This window comes from Nicotiana tomentosiformis, chromosome 11 (genome assembly GCF_000390325.3).
Source record: "Nicotiana tomentosiformis chromosome 11, ASM39032v3, whole genome shotgun sequence".
In the NCBI taxonomy this organism is placed as follows: Eukaryota; Viridiplantae; Streptophyta; class Magnoliopsida; order Solanales; family Solanaceae; genus Nicotiana; species Nicotiana tomentosiformis.
In genome coordinates this window covers 49865172-49889499 of record NC_090822.1, presented here as the reverse complement: position 1 = coordinate 49889499, position 24328 = coordinate 49865172, and the positions used below count along the sequence as shown (strand labels likewise).

At 40.1% G+C, this 24328-nt stretch overlaps 1 long non-coding RNA gene across 2 annotated transcripts; it reads left to right on the top strand.

The window, feature by feature from the left end:
- The first annotated feature begins 20327 nt into the window (after positions 1–20327).
- Positions 20328–23925, top strand: LOC138900739 (uncharacterized). 2 transcript variants are annotated; one of them, XR_011411979.1, is made up of 4 exons: positions 20328–21119; positions 21312–22463; positions 22790–22860; positions 23682–23925. It is a non-coding gene; the product is annotated as an uncharacterized lncRNA (long non-coding RNA). The 2 variants fall into 2 exon arrangements; XR_011411978.1 differs by having other exon boundaries at positions 21284–22463.
- Positions 23926–24328: the final 403 nt, after the last annotated feature.

The following is a 24328-nucleotide window of genomic DNA, read 5'->3' as shown; positions in this document are numbered from 1 at the left end:
TGGTGACAGCCAACCCAAACCCAGTATGACATCAAAATCAACCATGTCAAGAAGTAGAAGATCTACATGAGTCTCAAGACTACCAATGGTGACCACACATAAACGATAAACACGATCGACAACAATAGCATCTCCCACTGGTGTGGACACATACACAGGAGCACTCAAAGGATCACGGGGCACAACCAAATAGGAAGCAAAATAGGATGACACATAAGAGTAAGTAGATCCCGGATCAAATAGAACTGAAGCATCTCTACTACAAACTGAAACTGTACCTGTGATAACAGCGTCAGATGACTCAGCCTCAGGCCTGGCTGGGAAAGCATAACACCGGGGCTGGGCCCCACCACCCTGAACTATGTCCCTGGGATGACCTCTAACTGGCTGGTCTCCACCTCTAACGGCCTGACCTCTACCTCTAATAGTCTGGCCTCTACCTCTGGCTACTGACCCCTGCCTCTGGCTAGCTGAGCAGGTGGTGCAGCAACTAGTGCCGAAGCCATGGCATAAGAACTCTGATGTTGTGAGCTGCCCGTTGCCCGAGGGCAAAATCTAGCAATGTGCCTCGGATCACCACAAGTATAACATAACCTCGGCTGCTGTGACTGCTGACCTTGAAACTGACCCTGTCGACCTGAATAACCACCCTGATAACTCTAGAGTGGAGGTGCACTAATAGGAGCTGGTGGTGTACTGTAGGCTAGCTGGTCGGAATAATGCATCTGAGGGCCACGACCACCTAAGGCACTGTGGGATGCCTGGAGCGCTGAATGAAACGGCCTAGGAGGATGGCCTCTACCAAAAGTACTCCTGCCTCTAGATGAGGCATCGCTGAACTCACCGGAATGACGAGGTCTCTTGTCAGACCCCTGACCTCCCTGAGTAAGAATCATTTCGACTCGTCTGGCGACATTAGCAGGCACCTGAAAAGAAATCTCACTCCCAGTCTCCTTAGCCATCTACAATCTGATAGGCTGAGCAAGTCCATCAATAAACCTCCTCACCCTCTCTCTCTCTCGGTGGGAAGCAGAAGAATGGCATGACAGGCCAAATCCACAAAACGGGTCTCATACTGAGTTACAGTCATATTAACCTGCTGGAGACACTCAAACTGACGGCGATGCTCCTCTCTCAATGTGATAGGCAGAAACTTCTCTATGAAGAGCTGAGAGAACTGGTCCCAAATAAGAGCAGGCGACCTGGCTGGTCTGGTCAACAAGTAATCTCTCCACCATTTCTTGGCAGAACCAGTCATCTGAAATGCAGCAAAATCGACCCCATTGGTCTCTACAATACCCATGTTTTGTAGAACCTCGTGATAGCTGTCAAAATACTCCTGGGGATCCTCTAAGGAGCACCACTGAAATGAACAGGAAAGAGCTTGGTAAACCTGTCCAATCTCCAAAAAGCCTAAGAAGACATAGCTGGCCCATCTCCGACCTGTGCCACAATAACAGTCTGAACTAATCTAACTGGCTGAGCTGCTGGAGCCTTATACTGGCGAGCTATCTGCTCCGGAGCGGGAGTGGTGGGAGTCTGGGCTCCTCCTCCAGCCTGAGAGACTGCTGGTGCCATGGGAAATGCGCCAGTCTGGGCCACACTCTCCATAAGGCCCACCAAACGGACCAAAGCGTCCTGAAGTACTGGGGTGGTAATGAACCATTGCGGAACCTGAGCTGGTCCGATAGGAACAGTCTGGGATGGAACCTCCTCGTCAAGCTCTATCTGAGGCTCCACTGTTGGGGCTGCTGCTCAGGCCCTAGGCTGAGCCCTGCCCCTGCCTCGGCCTCTAGCACGGCCTCGGCCTCGACCTCTGCCCCGCATTGGAGCTGTCACTGGAGGCTCTGGCTGCTGCTCAGCTGAGGAAGCGGTACGTGTTCTCGCCATCTGCTAGAGGATAATAGTAGAAGAGTTAAATGAGTATTGAGGAAGCAAATTCGCACGACAGAGAAGAATAGAAGTAAAACTTGTTCCTAAACTTCATAGCCTCTGTAAGATAAGCACAGACGTCTCCGTACCGATCCTCCAGACTCTACTAAGCTTGCTCGTGAATCGTGAGACCTAGGCAACCTAGTGCTCTGATACCAACCTGTCACAACCTGGAATTTCCACTAACGGGACCGTGATGGCGCCTAACATTTTACTTGCTAGGCAAGCCAACGTTAGAGAATCATTAAACCAATTCCTTATTCCTATTTAGTAATTAACAATAATTAACTAAGATGAAATATAATAAGTGCAGAATATCATAGGACTGCATTAATTACTGCCACCAGAATCTGGAGTCACAATTCACGAGCATTCTAGAATTTACTACAAGTAATAGTCTAAGAGAAATACAACTGTCTGAATGAAAGAAAACAGTAGGGCATAAAAGATAGACGGGGACTTCAAGGTCTGTGAACGCCGATAGATCTACCTTGAGTCTCCAAACAGCAGACAAATAACAAAATCTCGATCAACCTGAGCCGGTATTAAAATCTGCATAGAAAGTGCAGAGTGCAGCATCAGTACAACCGACCCTATGTACTGGTAAGTATTGAGCCTAACCTCGACGAAGTAGTGACGAGGCTAAGGCAAGGCACCTACAAATCAACCTGTATAATTTAACAGTGTATATACAAATAACAAAAATGAAGAACTAAACAGGAAATGTCGGGAGGGGAACATACTGAGGGGAATACAAGATAAAGAACTACAACAGAATGATCACCAGAGCAGTCAATATACCATGAATCAACAAGAATAGTGAATGCAGTAAGGAAAAATGCACGGCATCACCCTTCGTGCTTTTACTCTCAATCTCACCATAAAATTAATAAAAACAGTACGGCATCACCCTTCGTGCATTAACTCTCATATCATGGCACGACATCACCCTTCGTGGTTTTACACTCACAATATGGCACAACATCACCCTTCGTGCTTTTACACTCACAATATGGCACGACATCACCCTTCGTGCATTAACACTCACAATATGGCACGACATCACCCTTCGTGCATTAATACTCTCAATATGGCACGACATCACCCTTCGTGCATTAACACTCTCAATATGGCACAACATCACCCTTCGTGCATTAACCCTCTCCCTTACCATAATGCAATGCATAACTAACATCAGGGAGATAGAATAACAAGTACAGACCTTACTTCAACATTTGGTTCCACAATATAAATCTCAACTTTTAAATAAATACTCGATTACCAACAGAAAATCTGTAAACATGATAATGACGATCACTTTAACAACACTAGTATAAACATGTATCAATTAGGCATAGGAAAGAGACAATATAAGAAAAACGGAAGAAACATGGAAAAACAGGTAAATTGGCGGCGCATAAGTACTCGTCACCTCACATATACGCCGCTCACATGAATTTCACTTAGCAAATAATCTAAGGTTCCTAATTCCCTCAAGTCAGGGTTAGACACAATATTTACCTCGCTCCGAAGGCCACTTAATTCTCAATCACAACTTTTCCGTTGGAATTCACCTCCAAACCACTCTTATCTATTAAAAAATGACTCAATAATATCAAATATTTCTTAAGAAATTAATTATTGCATAAATTAAATTTTCCAAATTTTCCTCCAAAAAGTTAAAAAAATCGACCGCGGGCCCGCTTGGTCAAAATTCGAGGTTCAGACCAAAATCCTTTTACCCATTCACACCCGAGCCCGAATATGTAATTAGTTTTGGAATCCAACCTCAAATTGAGGTCTAAATCCTCAAATTCCCGAAATCCCTAGTTTTTACCCTAACCCCTAATTCTACCATGAAAACTCTAGATTTTAGGCTGATAATTGTTGGGACCAAACACACTCACGCAAGTATACGCGGTCGTCAAGTAATAAAGTGACTAAAGTCGGATGTCGAACCCACGAGGACTTATGATTAACTATTAACTAAATTAGACTATCCTAATTATCTAAACAAGAATTAAACCTAAAAATATTTTATTCTAAACTAATTAAATAAAAAAATATAAATAATAAACTTTGAACAGAGAAAGAGCAGATTTTTATGATATCAATGTAATGAAAACGATCTAGGGTTATGGGCTATCTAATAATCCTATTGTATTCTTCAATTGAATTGACCGACTAATTTATCTAGCTTATTGGTTGACAGGGTTAATATTGCTCATAAGAATCTGTCGAGTTCTTACTCGCCTATTCAAGCTAACCTAATGCCTATATGTCTATGGAGTTAGAATCAACAAGAACGCATTTATAATTCCTGTAAATCAACCAAGCAAGGCAATTAGGTATATGTCTATCCTAACCACGAATCCGTTCCCCGATGCCCGAGTTCAAGAACTTGCCCTACTCAATCCTATATGCAATATAGAATTCTCACTTTCGAGTTCAATTCTAGATTCGTAGATAATATTCAATTGATGATCAAGCAATTAAATAATTAAGTGCAAGATTGAATAAATAAACTAATATGATAAATCAAGAAGTCAAAATCAATATCCGAATAACAATAGTCATGAAAGAACCACAACCCTAGAATGTGAAGTTTAGCTCCATATAGACATGGTAGCCAAACAACAAATCATACAAAAAAATATAAAAATTACTAAGTTTGGTGGGAGAAAGATGAAACTTGATGAATTCCGGCCTCCACAGCTTTATCGTGGCTTTTTTCCCCTTCCCAATATGTTAGATGACCTAAAAGAGGCATTTTTGGCTTATATATTGCGTACAAAAGTCGTGGGTCAAAGTTCTCCTATTTCTAATCCAAATCAGCTTCAGGGATCGATGCTATGGTGGATGCGTCGCATCCACCTCGTCCTTCACTTCTCAGCTTCGCATGCTAGGGTGGATGCTTCGCATCCACCTCGTCCTCCACTTCTCAGCTTTGCCCAGGTGCGGATGCTAAGGCGGATGCTATGGGCCGACTTCACTGCTAAGGGTGCACGAACTATGATTTTTTTCTAGATTGGATTCGACGCATCCAACCCCTCTTCCTCTAGCTAGAGCACCTTTTCTTCATATTTTTGCACTCCAAATACCCTAAATCATCACACACAACTCAATTAGTCATAAAACCAATAATTAAACCATGTTGGGCATTTTAAAGATCAAATAACATCAAGAAGCGGTTAAAACATGGGTAAAGTAACATCAACACATATCTAAATATGCCAAACATCAATAATTCATAAAATGTAATGAGTAATTGAAAGAAAATGGTTTAGAATCACTTACCTATAATTTAGGGAAGAATTGGTCTTTGGAAAATCGCCCCTTGAGGTTTAGGTTTTGAAATTTTGAAGAATGAATGAAAAATCCCGTCTAAGTCCCTTTTACTCAGCTGCAGATGTCGCAATTGCAACCTGAGCTTCACAAATGCAAAACTCGCAAATGCGAAGGAACAATCGCAATTGCGATGCCCTTCACAATCTTGTTGCCTTCGCAAATGTGAGGAAAGTGTCGCATTTGTGACCACTGAACCTCGCAAATGCGAGTAGATGTTCGCATTTGCGAACCTGCCCTTTCCAGACTCCCTTCGCAATTGCGAAGCTAACCTAGCAAATGCGAGAACTGCTGGCCCAGGCTTCCGATCACAATTGCGATGAATGCCTCACAATTGCGGACCCTGTTATGTTCGCATTTGCGATGCCTGATCTCGCAACTGCGAGATCAGAGGCCTGCAATAGGTTTAGTTATACCAGCAAAATTTTCCAAGTTCAAAACATCCTGTGGCCTATCCGAAACTCACCCGAGCCCTCCGGGCTCCAAACCGAACATGCCCACAAGTCTAAAAATATTATACGGACTTGCTCGCGCAATCAAATCAATAAAATAACACCTAGAACTACGAATTTAGCACCAAATCAAATGAGATTCTCAAGAACACTTTAAAATTCATATCTTCTCAACTGGACATCCGAATCACATCAAATCAACTCCGTTTCTCACCAAATTTCACACACAAGTCTTAAATATCAAAATGAACCTGTACCAGGCTCCGAAACCAGAATACGGACCCGGCACTAACAATGTCAAACATCAATCAATTCTTAAAAATAATTAATTTTTAGACTTTTAATTTTCATCAAAAATTCATAACTTGACGTAGGGACCTCCGAATTCGATTTCAGGCATACGCCCAGGTCCCATAATTCGATACGGAACCATCGGGACCGTCAAAATATGGATTCGGACCCATTTACCAAAAATGTTGATCGAAGTCAACTAAAATCAACTTTTAAGACATAAATTCTTATTTTCATCAATTTTCAACATAAAAGCTTTCCGGAAACATGTCCGGACTACGCACACAAATCGAGGAGGATAAAAATGAGATTTTTAAGGCTTAAGAGCGTAGATTCGAGTTCTAAAACATAAGATGACCTTTTGGGTCATCACACTCCAGTGCCCTAAGCCGTCGCGAACGCGGCTCACCTAACACAAACTTGAAGCAAAAAATGCCTCCAGCTCAAATCTTTCATCGCGAACGCGTGACTCCCACCGTGTGCGCGAAGAACAAAACTAGAACCAGCAAAAATCTGTCAACTTCAACTTTGCTCCGAGTGGTCCGAAACTCACCCGAGCCATCTGAGACCCTGTTCAATTATACCAACAAGTCCATAAATATAATCCGAACACACTCAAAGTCTCAAAATAAATAAAATAACATCGAAACCAAGAATCACACCTCAAAACCAAATTAATCAACTTCTAAACTCCAAACTTCTTCTAACCAACTCCGAACGCGACAAATCATACTTAAACAACTCAGAATGATGCTAAGTTTTACGCACAAGTCACCAATCTTTATATGAACCTATTCCAAGGCCCGGAATTACATACGGACATCAATAACACCAAATTTTACTTCAAATCAAACTTAGAAAACTCTAAAATCTTTAAGATGCCAACTTCCGACAATAAGCGCCGAAACACTTCCGGTCTACTCAAAACTCAATCCGAACATACACTCAAGGCCAAAATTATCATGCGAATCTATTTGAACCTTTAAATCTCGATTCCGAGGTCGCTTACTCAAAGTATTGACTCAAATCAAACTTGGCCACCTTAGGCCACTATAATGGAACTAAGTGTTCTGGATTCAAATCGAACTCTTTTAAAACCAAATCAATCGGCCCCACAAGTTATAAAATAGAAAAAATACATACAAGAAGTCTTAAATAGGGTAACAAATATCTGAAAAGTAAAATAACTGGTCGGATCATTACACATACTAATAATTGAAATCTTTCAGAGGTCAATATCAGCAGCTTTCTTCGTCCTATCCTTATTTGCTTTTTTGGCAAGTCGTTGTTGCAGCTTTCACCATTGCAATAAATTTTAAAAACCATTTAATTAGTTAAGATGGATTAAACATCAACATAAACGAATAATATAATTTTGAAAATACATTAAACATAGTTAAACAAGAATTACCTATCAAAATTAATCAAGCGTCTGCAATTACGAAATCTTATCCAGTCATTATTCTTTAATGAAATATTGCTAACCTATTTACAACTTATGCGATTTGCATCATTAATCCGAAACTTATGAATACCTACACAAAAAGACACACACGTAAAGAATCTTAAATAAAGAAAAACCTAAAGAATCCTAAACATAAAGAAAAGGCACACAGTAAAGAAGCCTAATCCTAATTATATAAAGAAGAAATAGCTAAAGACTCATAAACCTAAATACACATCACCTAAATAGTCGACAATGTAAAGCTAAAGGCCCCGAAACCTAAATATAGGGCACCTAAATAGTCGGCAAATTTTGGTTTTTCTCCAAAAATAAAAATGTATTTGTGATTATAATTACAATTATATCCAACTTAGAATGTAAAACGAAGGGTAAAAAAGGCGAACGTCATTTCGCTTAGGGCTTTTGTGCTTTTAATATAACTTATGATACGCGCGTTGCGCATATACGCTGTCTCAATGGGTAATTTTCTTTAAAAAATATATAAATATTGACAATAAGATGCTTGGTATCTAACTTCGATGCTTAGATTATTAAGCTTTTCTTATTATACCAGAGATTATTTATTACTTTTTCCATCCCAATTTGATTGTCCAATTCTAATTTTTTGAATAGTATGAGAAAATAATAGTATATGAATTTCTATTTGAAATAATTATTTTTTAATTAAAACAAGGACTTCTAAAGAAGTCATGAACGCCCAATTATAATTTCTTCTTCTATAATAGGTTAAGAATGTTTTAGTTATGGAAAAGATATAAATTTCTAAATATGAGTAGTTCTTACATAATTTATTAAAATTTTAGTTAATTTAATTTTTTTAAATATTAAGAAAACAATGACTATTTTTTCTAGTGTGAACTCTATTTTAAAGGGGTAAAAAAGACGAACAACATTTCGCTAAGAGGATTCGTGCTTTTAATATAATTATAGATATAGATATAGATATAGATTTACATATTATTATATTAGTAAAATAAATTATAGCGTAATAGAATTATTATAATATGTTACCATTATTTTTTTATTAATTAATTAACCCTTATTATATTATTATACAATTTTAGGCATATTTATGTACTTTTAGTTAGTAACGTAAAATTTATTTCATAAATTATTTCTCTATTTTATCTACATAATTACATATATATACACTAATTATCAAATTTTATATCTATAAAATAATATAATATAATATATTTTATTATAAATTATTAGTGTCACGACCCAATTCTCACTATAGGCCGTGAGGGTGCCAAACGTCGCCGTTAGGTAAGCTAACGATGGACTATCCATTTAATTATTTATTTTATTATTTTTAAAGTCGTGAATTTTATTTAATCAAGAAACCAAGAATAAGTAGTCACGGTGATGTAAAGAATAAAATAAAATATTAGAGTGAAATAATGATATTAATAGACAAAATCCATAAATATCTACTAGCAATTTCCAAAATCCAGCGTCACAAGTGCACGAGCATCTAGTAGAACATACAAAACCCCATACAACTACTGTCTGAAACAGAATAGACAGAAATAAAAAATACAACAAGAGGAGGCTCCGGGTGCTACAGAACGGAGCATGGAAAGAAACTCACCACTAGGTCTCCGAGTAATGCAGATGCGCGTCTAGACGAACACCAGATGTACCTGCCTCAGAACCTGCACATTTTGGGCAGAAGTGTAGCGTGAGTACGTAAACAACATGTATCTAATAAGTATCTAGTCTAACCTCGAAGAAGTAGTGATGAGGAGTCGACATAGACACTTACTAGAGGTCAATAAATAAAGTGCAGGAATTATAAATAGGCATGAAATACAATAGTAACAATGGAATAAGAAAACAATAAATAATGATCCTTTATTAGTATGTCAATTTAAAATCCCCAATTATCACATGCCAATTTGATCAATTAAGAGCCATCAAGTAATTATGAGATCTCAAGTCATGAAGGAAATATCATGAATAATCGGATTCCTAGCGATATCATGCATGAATTATGCCGGGGTCGTACGACTCGATCTAGAATAATCGTGTACAGTGTCAAAAATCGAACGGCGCGAACCATAGATGTATCTAAATATATTGTCAAGGCATTTGGCCCAATCCACAGGTATAGAGGAACTCTACAAACTACGGTCAGCGATTATAATACAGAAATAGTACTCAAAGAAGGCATAATTTCCACTAACAATCAAGTATTCCGACAAAACTCAAGACAATGAAGCTCGATATCATAAAATCCCATATCCAATTTCAGTTATAAATTCAAATAATTAAACTAACAAGTTGGGTTCAAATAATACAAGTATTGCATGGTAAAGTCCTACGTCTACCCGGACATAAGCATGATTTTAGCTATGACTCTCATCACATCGTGCGTACGTAACACCCACAATTATTAGCAAATAACAATTTAAAATGCCTACGGGAAAAATTCCCACTTATAAGGCTTGGCAAGAGACTTACCTCACTTCCAATTCCACTACTCGGCTCTTCAACCACACTAATTATCTCAAATCGGTGCCGAGCAATACGAAACTAGCCAAAGGTCGTACAAACTAATCAATATATGCTCAAAAGTTCATAATTTAACTATTAGAGTAATTACCCAACCTAATTTGGTAGATTTCTAAAATTCACCCCCAGGGCACAGGTGCCCGGATTCCAAATATTTTTGTAGATAAATGTTACCCACAACCTTACGATCTCAAATATATAATTTCTACTCAATTCCATAATTATTTTCATGGTCTAATCTCATTTTTACCGATACCTAAGTTTTTCAAAAAAATCCTAAAATGTTTACAATTTACATGTTAAAATCTACCCAGAATCTTTGTATTAAACTCATATTTGGTAGTAATTAGTTACCTTAAAATGCTAGATGAAACCCCCCGTCCCCCCCCTCCCCCTCAAAGAGCTCCAAAATCGGCCAAGAGATGTGAAAATGAGAGAAAATGGCCTAAGTCCCATTTTTAAAACATAGCACTCCCCACATATTCCTTCTTCGACGATCGCGAAAAGAGTCAGGCGATCATGAAGACAAAACTTGCTCAGGCCCAGAAACTATGCTTCGCGAACGCGAGGGGAGACTCGTGATCATGAAGGCTTGCCCAACCAGTGCTTCATCAATGCGGTCCACCCTTCGCGAACGCGAAGGGTAATAGCAACTGACCCCCTGCCTTGTTCTTCTATGCGAACAAGAGACAGGCTTCACGAATGCGAAGACCTCATGTCCTACACCTTCACGAACGCACCACATGATCGTGAACGCGAAGAATAAATCACCCATTCCCCTAATCCTTCACCGTGAACGCAAAGGAACCTCCACATTCCCGAAGAAGGAAATTAGAACCAGCAAAATTATGTAATTTTGGGCTTAGCTCCGGGTGGTCTGAAACACACCCGAGCCACCGGGGACCCCGTTCAAATGCACCAAAAAGTCCATAAACATAATACAGACCTTCTCAAACCCTCAAAACACATAAAACAACATCGAAACTAAGAATAGCACCCCACAATCAAGTTATGAACTTCAAACTTCTTCAACTAGCTCCGAATGCATCGAATCATACTTAGACAACCCAAAATAACGTCAATACAAGTCATAAATTACCATAAAGACCTATTCCCAAGGTCGAATTCCCAAACGGACATTGATAACACCAAAGTATACTCCAAATCAAATTTAAGATACTAAAAAACCTTCAAGGTTCCAACTTTCAACATTAAGCGCCGAAATGCTCCCGAGTCACCTGAAACTCGATCCAAACATACTCCCAAGTACAAAATCATCATAAGAACCTAATGAAACCATCAAATCCCGGTTCCGAGGTCGTTTTCTCAAAATGTTGACTCGAGTCAAACTTGGCCATCTTAGGCCACTATTAATGAACTAAGTGTTCCTATTTCAACCTAAACCATTCCAAAACCAAACCAAACGTCCCCGCAAGTAATAAAACAGTAAAAGAACATATGGGGTATTTTAATTAGAGGAATGGGGATCTAGAAAGCAAAATGACCGGTAGGGTCGTTACATTCTCCACCTCTTAAATAAATGTTCGTACTCGAACGGGTCTAGAATCATACTTGGAGTGCTAAATAAGTGTGGATATCTACTTTGCATGTCCTCCTCGGTGTCCTAGGTTTCCTCCTCGACTTGTTGACCCCTCCACTGGACCTTTACCGTAGAAATCTTCTTCGACCTCAACTGGTGAACTTGCATGTCAACAATGGCAACTGGCTCCTCTTCATAACCCAAGATCTCATCTAGCTGAACTGTGCTGTAATCTAGCACATGTGACCTATCGGTATCGTACTTCCAGAGCATAGACACATGAAAAGCCGGATGAACTCCCGATAAACTAGGAGGCAAAGCAAGCTCATAAGCAACCTCCCCAACTCGCCTCAAAACCTTAAATGGGCCAATAAACCTCGAACTAAGCTTGCCCTTCTTTACAAACCTCATGATACCCTTCATCGGCGAGACTTTCAAGAGAACTTTCTCGCCCACCATAAATGCTAAATCATACGCTTTCTGATCTGCGTAACTCTTCTGTTTGGAATGTGCTGTGCGAAGCCACTTCTGAATCAACTTTACCTTATCCAAGCATCCTTTACCAAATAATTACCATATAAGCTAGCCTCGCCAGGGTCAAACCAACCGATGGGGGAACGACATCGATGACCATATAAAGCCTCAGATAGAGCCATATCAATGTTGTACTAATAACTGTTGTTATAAGCAAACTCGTCTAATGGTAAGAATTAATCCCACTGCCCTCCGAAGTCAATCACACATGCTCTAAGCATGTCCTCCAGAATTTAAACTATTCGCTCTGACTGCCCGTCGGTCTGCGGATGAAAGGCTATGCTGAGCTCTATTAGGGTACCCAACTCGTTCTATACTACTCTCCAGAAATGCAAAGTGAACTGAGGGCCGCTATCTGAAATGATAGAAATAGGCACACCATACAGCTAGACAATCTCCTGAATGTAAATCTGGGCCAACCTCTCTGCAGAGTACATAGTCACAACCGGAATAAAGTGTGCTGACTTGGTTAGCCTATCGGCAATGACCCAAACGACATCAAATTTCCTCAACGTCTGCGGTAACCCAACTACGAAGTCCATAGTGATGCGCTCCCACTTCCGCTCCAGTATAACCATTTGCTGAAGTAGGCTACCTAGCCTATGGTTCTCATACTTAACCTGGTGGCAATTTAGACACCTCACCACATACTCAACTATGTCCTTCTTTATCCGCCGCCACTAGTAAAGGTCGTAATACATCTTTGTAGCACCTGGATGAATAGAATACCATGAATTGTGTGCCTTCTCTAGAATCGTCTCTCTTAGGCCATCAATATTAGGAACACATAAGCAACCCTTGAGTTGCAGAACACCATCATCACCTATTTTAACCTCCTTGGCACCACTTTGTAACACCGTCTCTCTAAGAACCAGCAAATGCGGATCAGCGTACTTACGAGCCTTGATCCTCTCAAATAATGAAGACTAGGCCATAACTCATGCAAGAACTTAACTGGCCTATCAAATATCCAACCTCACAAGTATGTTGGCCAAGGTTTGAATTTCCAAAGCCAATAACCTCTCCTCTGCTGAAATGAATGCCAAATTACCCATACTCTCAGCCTTTCTGCTCGAGGCATCTGCAATAACATTCTCCTTACCCGAATGATAAAAGGTGGTAATATCATAATCCTTTAGTAACTCAATCCATCTGCGCTACCTCAAATTAAGATCCCTCTACTTAAACAAATGTTGCAAACTACGATGATCGGTGTAACCTCACATGATGCCCCATAAAGATAATGCCTCAAAATTTTGAGAGCATGAACTATCGCGTCAAACTCTAAATCATGTACGGGGAAATTCTTCTCGTGGGGCTTCAGCTGACATGAAACATATGCAATAACTCACCCCTCCTGCATGAATATACAACCCAATCCAACGCATGAAGCGTCACAATACACATCATACATACTTGAACCGAAGGGCAAAATTAATATCGGTGTTGTATTCAATGCGGTCTTGAGCATTTGAAAGCTCGCCTTGCAATCATCAGGCCTTCTTAATGGAGCACCCTTCTGGGTCAATCTAGTCAAAGGTTCTGCAATAGACGAGAAACCCCCCACAGACCTGCTAACCCCAAGAAACTCCTAATCTTGGTCATTGTGGTAGGACGAGGCCAACTCTGAATTGCCTCGATCTTCCTAGGATCTAACTTAATACTCTCACCTGATACAAACATGTCCCAAGAACTACACAAAATCTAACCAAAACTCGCACTTGGAGAACTTAGCATATATCTTCTGTTCCTGCAAGGTCTAAGGCATAAATGCTAAAATGCTGCTCGTGCTCCTCCATACTACGCGAGTAGATCAATATGACATCAATGAAGACAATGACAAATGAGTCCAGATATAGCTTGAACACCCGATTCATCAAATCCATAAACATCATCGGGGCGTTGGTTAAGCCGAAGGTCATTACTAGAAACTCAAAGTGCCCATACCTAGTCTGGAATGCCATCTTCGGAACATCTGAAGCACGAATTTTCAGCTGATGATACCCAGACCCCAAATCGATCTTAGAGAACACCCTGGCACCTTGTAACTGGTCAAACAAATCATCAATGCGTGGCAAGGGGTACTTGTTCTTAATGGTAACTTTATTCAACTGACGGTAATTAATGTACATCCGCATACTCCTATCCTTCTTTTTTACAAACAATACTGGTGCACCCCAAGGCGACACACTCGGCCTGATAAACCCCTTCACGAGCAACTTCTCAAGTTGTTCCTTCAACTCATTCGGAGCCATGGATACGGTAGAATAGATATAGGCTGCGTGCCTGGCGCAAAATTAGTACTAAAATCGATATCATGATATGGTGGCATGCCTGGTAGATCAAAAGGAAACACATCGGAGAACTCCTACACCACGGGCACTGAATAAATTGTGGGAGAATCCGTAGCAGTATTTCAAACATAAGCCAGATAGGTCAAATAACCCTTCTCGACCATATGTCGAGCCTTCAAGAAAGAGATAACCCGGTTAGATGTACTGATAGATGAACCCCTCCACTCCAATTCAGGCAGCTCTGGTATCGCCAAGGTAACAGTATTGGCATGGAAATCTAGAACAACATGGTACGGAGTCAACCAGTCCATGCCTAGGATGACCTTAAAGTCAGTCATAATAAGTTACAGAAGATCTGCTCTAGTCTCATAACAATAGAAAGTCACAAAATAGGACCGGTAAACATGATCCACAACAACAGAATCACCCACTGGCGTGGACATATATACAAGAGCACCCAATGACTCACAAGATACATCCAGATAAGAAGCAAATAGAGAAGACACATATGAATATATAGACCCTGGATCAAATAGTACCAAAACATCCTTACCGCAAACAGAAATAATATATGTGATCACGACGTCTGAGGCTACTGCATCTGGTCTGGCTGGAAAGGCATAGAACCTAGTTGGAGCGCCACCTAGTTGGACTCTACCATAAGGTGACCCCTACCCACCTACCCTCCACCTTTAGCCGGCCGGATGGGCGGTGCGACAACTGGTGCGGTGATCATGGGCTGATGGCCCTGTTGTACTACCTTCCCCAGAAGCTTGGGGCAAAACCTCCTAATACGACCCAGCTCCTCACACTCGTAGCAACCTCTCGGTGTAGAAGATGACTGACCTTGGGTCTTACCTTGGGGACCTAAATACCCACTAGAAGAACCCAGAATAACCGGTGGATGGTAGGAGCTCTATTGAATGGCGCTAAAGTAAGGCTACACTAGAGCACCCTTAGAAGGCGGTGGTACTGAATACATGGGCCTGCTAGACTGTCCCCTCACAAACTGACCTCTGCCCCCAAATGGAGCACCACTGAATCCTCCCAAGTATCAAGGCCACTTGTTTCTCGGTGAATGCTATTGGCCCTCCTAACAGATACCCTCGATACTCCGTGCTATCTCCACGACCTACTCGTAATAAGTCTTCATCTCAACTTCTCGGTCCATATTAAACTGGATGCCATAATGCAAGTCCACGATAAATATCCGCACCCTTTATGCATCTATAGGGAGTATCATAAGTGCGTGGAAAAACTCAGAGAACCTCGCCTCATAACTGGACACCGATATCTGACCCTGTTGAACCTGCTCGAACTGACCCTACAACTCTTCCCTATGAGAGTGTGGGATATATCTCTCCAAAAAGAGACACGTGAACTGGTCCCAAGTAAAGGGAGGTGAACCTGCTAGCTTGCTGCAGAGGTAGTACTTCCACCATCTACGGACCTTACCCTGCAACTGAAATATGGTGAAGTCTACCTCGTTGGACTCCAATACTCCCGTATTGTGCAGCCTATCTCTACAACGATCAATAAAGTCCTGTAGGTCCTCATGTCTCTCATCGCCAAAGACAGGAGGATGTAGCCTGTTCCACCTGTCTAACCACTTCTGTTGCTCGACGGTCGCGACAGGTCTGAGCTCTGGTATAACTGCCGCAACTGGCTGAGCCTCGCCCACAGGTAGTGCACCTGCGGTCTGATATATGACAACAACGTGTCTTAGAGCCTGAGCGGTAGGGGTCTGTGCTCCCCCTCCCGCCTGAGATATCGCTGGGTCCACTGGAAATAAACCAGCATGCGTCATGGAATCCATGAACCGCAACATATGGCCCATGACCTCTTGAAATCCTGGCGTAGTCATGAAATCTACCCGGGACGGCTTAGCTGCAGGAACCTTATACTGCTTCTCAATAATGGGATCCTCTACTAGTGGCACCATGGGAGAAACTCTAGGATGCCCTCGCCCTCTAACAGGAGCTGGAGACCTCCCTCGGCCTCAGCCTCGACCTCTAGCAACAAGAGAAGTAGCTCCTTTACCTCCGGGTACATCTTTCGCGCGTGTTCTCACCATCTATGAGATAATAAAAGAAATATACTTAGCAAAAAATCAACTGCACAATAGGAGATAAAGAAAGAGAAATTTCCTAACACCCTATAGCCCCTTGAAGATAAGTACAAATTTCTCCGCACTGATCCGCAAGACTCTATCAGGCCTGCTCATGACTTGTGAGACCTATGTGAACCTAGTACTCTGATACCAAACTGTCACGACCCAATTCCCACTATAGCCCGTGAGGGCGCCCAACGTCGTCGTTAGACAAGCCAACGGTGGACTATCCATTTAATTGTTCATTTTATTATTTTTAAGGTCATGAATTTTATTTAATCAAGAAACCAAGAATAAGTAGTCACGATGATGTAAAGTATAAAATAAAACATAAAAGTGAAATAGTTATATTAATAGACAAAAACCATAAGTATCTACTAGTAATTCCAAAAATTCGGTGTCACAAGTGCACGAGCATCACTAGAATATACAAAACCCCCTACAATTACTACTTAAAACTGAATAGATAGAAATAATAAATACAACAAGAGGGAGCTCCGGGTGTTGTACAACAGAGCATGGAAAGCACCTCACCACTAGGCCTCCGAGTAATGCAGATGCACACCTAGACGAATACCGGATGTACCTGCCTCAGAACCTACACAATTTGTGTAAAAGTGTAGCGTGAATACACAAACAACGTGTACCCAGTAAGTATCTAGTCTAACCTCGAAGAAGTAGTGATGAGGGGTCGACATCGACACTTACTAGAGGTCAATAAATAATGTACATAAATTATAAATAGGCATAAAATACAATAGTAACAATAGAATATGAAAAGAATAAATAATGATCCGTTAAAAGAATGTCAACTTAAAATCCCCAATTATCACATGCCAATTTTATCAATTAAGAGCTATCAAGTAATTATTAGATCTCAAGTCATGAAGGAAATATCAAGAATAACCGAACTCCTAGTGATATCACGCATGAATTATGCCGAGGTCATATGAAACGATCCAGAATAATCGTGTACACTGCCGAGGGTTGACCAGAGTGAACCATAGATGCATCTAAAAATACTGCTGAGGCATTCAGCCTGATCCACAGGAATAGAGGAACTCAACAAACTACAGTCACCGATTACAAATACAGGAATAGTACTCAAAGAATGCATAGTTTCCACTAACAATCAAGTATTCCGCCAAAACTCAAGACAATAAAACTCGGTCTCATAAAATCCCATATCCAAATTCACTTATAAATTTAAGTAATTAAACTAACAAGTTTGGTTCAAATAACACAAGTGTTGTATGGTAAATTCCTAAGTCTACCGGAAATAAGCATAATTTTAGCTACTTACGGGCTCTCGTCACATCGTGCATATGTAGCACCCACAATTATTAGCAAATAATAATTTAAAATACCTACGGGGATAATTCCCTCTTACAAAGTTAGGCAAGAGACTTACCTTACTTCCAATTCTATACTCGGCTCTTCAACCAAATTATTTGCCTCAAATCGGTGCCGAGCAATCTGAAATAAGCAAAAGGTCGTATAAACTAATCAATATATGCTCAAAAAATCATAATTTAACTATTAGAATAATTACCCAACCAAATTTGGAAGATTCCTAAAATTTGTCCCGGGCATACGTGCCCGGATTCCAGAACTTTTTGTAGATAAATGCTACCCATAACATTACAAACTCAAATACATAAAATCTACTCAATTCCATAATCATTTTTATAGTCTAATCTCATATTTACCAAAACCTAGAATTTTCAACAAAATCCTAAAATTTCCGCAATTTACATGTTAAAATCTACCCATACTCTATGTATTAAACTCACATTGGGTAGGAATTACTTACCTTAAAATGTTAGATGAAAACCCCCCCTCCAAGATCTCTAAAATCGGTCAAGAGAAGTGAAAATGAGAGAAAATAGCCTAAGTCCTGCTTTTAAAACATAACAATGCCCTGGCATTCCTTTTTTGCGATCGCGAAGGAAAAACTTGCCCAGGCCCAGAAACTGTTCTTCGCGAACGCGGGCGGAGACTCGCGATCATGAAGGCTTGCCTAGCAGTGCTTCGCGAACGCGGTCCACCCTTCGCAAATGCGAAGGGTAATAGCAGCTGACCCCCCCAGGCCCTGTTCTTCTACGCGAACGCAGGACAGGCTTCGCGAACGCGAAGACCTCAGGTCCCAAACCTTCGGAAACGTGACCACATGATAGCGAAAGCGAAGAGAAAATCACCCCATAACCCTAATCCTTCATCGTGAACGCAAGGGAACCTCTACGTTCACGAAGAAGGAAACAAGAACCAGTAAATTCTGCAATTTTGGACTTAGCTCCGGGTGCTCTGAAATACACCCGAGCCACCCGGGACCCCGTCCAATGCACCAACAAGTCCATAAATATAATAAGGACCTGCTCGAACCCTCAGTACACATAAAACAATATCAAAACTAAGAATCGCACCCCAAACCCAAATTAATCAACTTATGAACTTCAGACATCTTTAACTAGCTCCGAACCCGTCGAATCATCATATACAACTCGGAATAATGTCGAATTTTGCGTACAAGTCGTAAATCACCATACGGACCTATTTCTGGGCTCAGAATCCCAAACAGACATCGATAACACCAAAGTCTACTCCAAACCAAATTGAAGAAGCTCTAAAACCTTCAAGGCACCAACTTTCAATATTAAGCGCCGAAACGCTCTTGGATCACCCGAAACTCGATCCAAACTCATGGTCAAGTCCAAAATTATTATACGAACCTATTCGAACCATTAAATCCCGGCTCTGATGTTGTTTACTCAAAATATTGACTCAAGTCAAACTTGGCCATCTTAGGCCGCTATTAAGGAACTAAGAGCCCGTTTGGACATAAATAAAATTTCACTTTTTTTTGGAACAATTTTAACTTTTTTTTAAATCAGTGTTTGGCCATAAAATTTCCAATTTTCAATTGAATATGAATTTTGGAATTTTTTGAAAATTTGAAAAACTCCAAAAAGCTATTTTTCAAAATTTTCACTCATATCATTCATAAAACTTCAAAAACAATCAAAAATTATATTCATATCCAAACACAACTCTAATTTTCAAATACCATTTTCACTTAAAATTCTTTTTCACTTTTTTTGGGAATTTTACATTTCTTATGTCCAAACGCCCACTAAGTGTTACGATTTCAACCCGAACTCTTCTAAAACCAAACCAACCATCCCCACAAGTTATAAAATAGTAAAAGTACTTACGAGGAGTCTTAATTAGAGAAACAGGGATCTAAAAAGCAAAAAGATCGGTCGAGTTATTACAGTTAGATTGTGGAAGCACAAGTATATTAACTTAAAGTGAAAAAGATTATTTAAATACGAATTGGGTCATTATATTATTTAAATACGAATTGGGTCATCAATAATTAAAAAGCCCAATTTCAAATATATTTTTCAGCCCAAAAGATCAGCCCGAATAGCCCTCGACCTGGTCCAGACCCATCAACCACGCCTCAACCCACTTGAAAATTCATGACACTCAATTGTAACCAATCACAACGCGCCATGTCATCAATCCAAGTGAAAGAAACACAACTCCATGTCAGCATAGACACATTTAATCTTAATCGTTGATCTATTATGATTAATGGTCGAGATTTATTTTAATATTTTATTATCTCTGACCGGTTTAATATTAGCCATTGGATCTTTTGATTCAAATGTAATTAAAATTCCCCCATTTATTCATTTTGTATTTAATTTTATATATAATTTTTGGATCCAATCTCAATCGCTCGATCAATCTAATATGATGGCCTAGACCAACCTAGACCAGTTTGACCTTTAAGCCGTATCTCTCAAATCCTAACTCTCATATCTTCTCCTCATTTTCGCTTGTCCTGCCTCCCCCCCCCCTTTCTTTACTCTTATCTTTCTTTGACCTCCTCTCTAAACCCTATTACCGATTGATGCAACATTTGCTGCCACCCCTTTTTTCCTTTCTTCTCTCTCTGCCAGTTAAACTTAGACCACATCTCAAAGTTTTCCGCTGACCCCTTTTCTCTTTTCTCTCATCTCTTATCCAGACCCCCCCTAGAAAACTAACACCATACTGTGTTATCTCGTCTGTCACTACCACCACCCTCATCATGACCCAGAAATTAGACTCTCCAAAATTATTATGCCGCCTCAACCCCACGTGCAAAATCCTATCTCCCTTGTACCGAAACACTTGAGTATCTTGACTCGGATTCAATATCTATGATGAAGATCCGATGGTTAAAGCTTCAATCCAAAAGTCTCTTGTCAAATCGTGAGCAAAATCAGATGATTTTGCCACAACGGCTATTTTTCCCTCACATGGTCTCTGAAAGATAAGATTTTAACTTTGTCCTTTTTGATCCCATCATGTTTTTACTCATTTTATCATCACTTTGTTCACAATTTTTACTTCAAATCAGAAGCTGGCAAAGCCATAAATTCTACTATAAATACCAGACTTTAAGGCTTCAACAATCATAATTCACCTAATTTTACTCGTTGAAAGTCTCATAAGTTCTAGTTCAATTTCCGCTACTCACTCTTTTTTCTATCCTTCTTGCTGTTGCAGCTGAGTTCGAGTTTGGAATTGTTTTCAGAGATGAGTCCTGGATGACCGACTTTAGCCTCAGTTTGCTTCTCAACAAAAGGTCAATGACCCTGCCTTCACCATCTCTTCTTTTAAGCTATAAAAGCTGAACGTATATTAGTTGCTATAATGGCTCGTTTGGTTTATGCTTTTAAAAGGCTGAAAAATATCCTCATATGTTCTTTTAAATGGCTCATGTGTTAGAAAGTTTTACCTTTCATTCAGGTTTAGATATCTTGTAATGACCCAACAGGTCATTTTGAGCTCTAGCGCGTCGTTCGGCAGTTTGAGGCCATGAGCAATTTCACTTCAGGTATTATGACTTGTACGCGTGGTCGGGATTGGATTTCGGGAGTTTGGAGTTGAATTGAAAAGAAAATTCTCATTTTGAAAGCTTTAAGTTGGAAGAATTGACTAAATTGGATTTTAGAGTAAATGACCTCAAAGGTTCCAGCAGGTTCGTATGATGATTTTTGACTTGGGCGTATATTCGGATAAGGTTTTGGATGCCCCGGGAGCATTTCAGCACCTATTGTGGAAGTTAGCATTTTGGAATAATTCCATAAAATTGGGTTGAAGTGAATTTCAATGTTATCGATGTCTGTTTTGAATTCCAAGTCTGAGAATAGCTCCGTATGATGATTCTGGTATTGGGAGCGCGTCCGAAAGTGGATTTGGAGGTCCATAGGTCATTTTGGAGTCGTTTGGCGAAAGTTAGAAATTTGAAAGTTTTTGAGAAGTTTGACCGGAAGTGAACCTTTTGATATCGGGGTCGGAATCTGATTCCAGAAGTGGGAGTAGGTCCGTAAGTCAAATGTGACTTGTGTACAAAAGTTTGAGGGCAATCGGGCGTGATTTGATAGGTTTCGACATCGAATGAGGAAGTTTGAAGTTCTAAAGTTCATAAAGCTTGAATTGGAGTGCGATTCATGATTTTAGCGTTGTTTGATGTAATTTGAAGGCTCGACTATGTTCGTGATGTATTTTGGGACGTGTTGGTATAATTGGTTGAGGTCCCGAGGGCCTCGGGTGGATTTTGGATAGTTAACGGATTGGAATTTGGACTTGGGCAATGACTGAAGCATCAAATTTGCTGGTGTCTGGTTTTCTTCTACGTGTTCGCGAAGGAATTCCCGCGTTCCCGTAGAGGAAGTTGAGGGCTGCTGGGATTTACCCTTTGCGTTCGCGAAGAAGGAATCGCGTTCGTGAAGGGTTACTATGAGGCATGGGAGGTTGTACTTCGCGTAAAAAGGATCGCGTTCGCGAAGGTCTGGCCCGGTGTGCTTCGCATTCGCGGGAGGAACGTTCGTGTAAGAGAAATACTTGGCCCTTTTCATTTCATTTTCATCCTTGGGAGCCGGTATTGGAGCGATTTTGGAGCTCCATCTTCATCATCTACATCAAGGTAAGTGATTCCCACCTATTGCAAGCTAAATACAAGGTTTATATATGGATTTAGATATGAAAACTAGTAGAAAGTTGAGATTTTGAAGAAAGACCTAGAACATGGTATTTTTAGATTTTTACCACAAAATTTGGATATGGAATTGGGAATAAATTATATATTTGAGTTCGTGAGGTTATGGGTAAACTTTATCTTAGAACATTTTCGAAATCCGGGCACGTGGGCCCGAGGGTGATTTTATCGACTTTTTAAACGGAATTGCAATTTGTTATAAATTGGATTATAAGGAGTATTAGAGTATATATTCATGGACATTTATTTACTAGTTTTGGAGCATGGAGCATCGGTTCGAGTTATTGAAAAGGCCTGGGAGCCGGAGAAGGAACTTCGGAGTGAGGTAAGTCTCATTTCTAACCGTGTAAGAGGGAATTTACCCCATAGGTGAAATAATTCAATATGTGCTTCTACTTGTTTGGGGGGAGGGGGGGAGGGGAGGGGTACGTTCGTACGATGTGATGAGAGTCCGTACGTAGATATTATTATGCTTATATCCGGGTAGTCTAGGACCCAAATTGCGTTATATTTGTGATGCTTGCATCCTACTTGTTAATTTAACCGTTTAAAAGATGTTGGAACTTGATAAAAGAATTTCAAAAGGTTAAACTTCACCTACTTGGATTTCGAACGGGTCATTTGACCGTTAATGAGAATTGATATTTCTTTGAATATCAAACCTAAATAAATCCTTAATTTGGTGGTGTAAATGTGTTTATCTTTTGTGGAACGGGCCGAACGCCTCGACAGATTAAATAGATGCATCTGTGGTTTGCGCCATTCGACCCTCTGGCAGTGCACAGTTTAAATATTTATTGGATCGGCCCGTACGACCTCGGAATGATTTGCGCATGACTTAATTGATTGTTTGGAATTATTTATAATTGATATGGCCTCATTGACCGGAGATATAAATTGTTAAAAGATGAAAATAAATTTGAAAATCTCCTATTAACAAGAGAATTATTTACCTGCCTCATGTTATTGTGTTTACCGTTGGCTCATTAAATCCATAATTTATCAAATCATCGGTATATTATTTATAGCCCATAGTAAGTGTCCGAGTCGACCCCTCGTCACTACTTCTTTGAGGTTAGGCGGGATACTTACTGGGTACGCGTTGATTTACGTACTATGCTACACTTGATGCATATTTTTGTGCAGGTACACATATGTTTAGCTGCCTTGTGGGCGCATAGGCGCTATTATGACGGGGACTTAGGTGAGCTGCATTCTATACGATGCTCCGCAGCCAACAGAGTCTCCTTCGAAGTACTTATATTTTTTCTGTCCAATTTGTATTCCGGAAAGCTGTTGTATTTTATTTTACATTCTTAGTAAATGCTCATGCACTTGTGACACCGGATTTTGGGATGATTATGGGTTGCAATGTATGGAAATTTTTAAAGATATTGTTACGTATTTTGTAAACTCCGTCTTCTGCTATTTAATTGAAAGGAACAACTATGATTTCAAAAATATTAAAATGAGAATTTACTAATTATTGGTGTTGGCTTGTCTGACAGTAGTGTCCGGCGCCATCACGATCTGGTCGTGATATGGTCGTGACATATCTTATTTTAGGAATATAAATATTGACTCGCTAACTTTAATATGAACATACGAGGTGGTCGCTAGATTCTGTTTAGTTGACAAATATTCTTCGTTGTTAAAAATCATGATATTGGCTTCGAGTAGATACCATACCTATAGAACCTAAAATATTGAGATATGGATTGTTCACTAGTTGCATGAACACGTGTGATTTTTCTGACTTGTTTGAATTAGTTTTGGTATGAATTCATATTTGA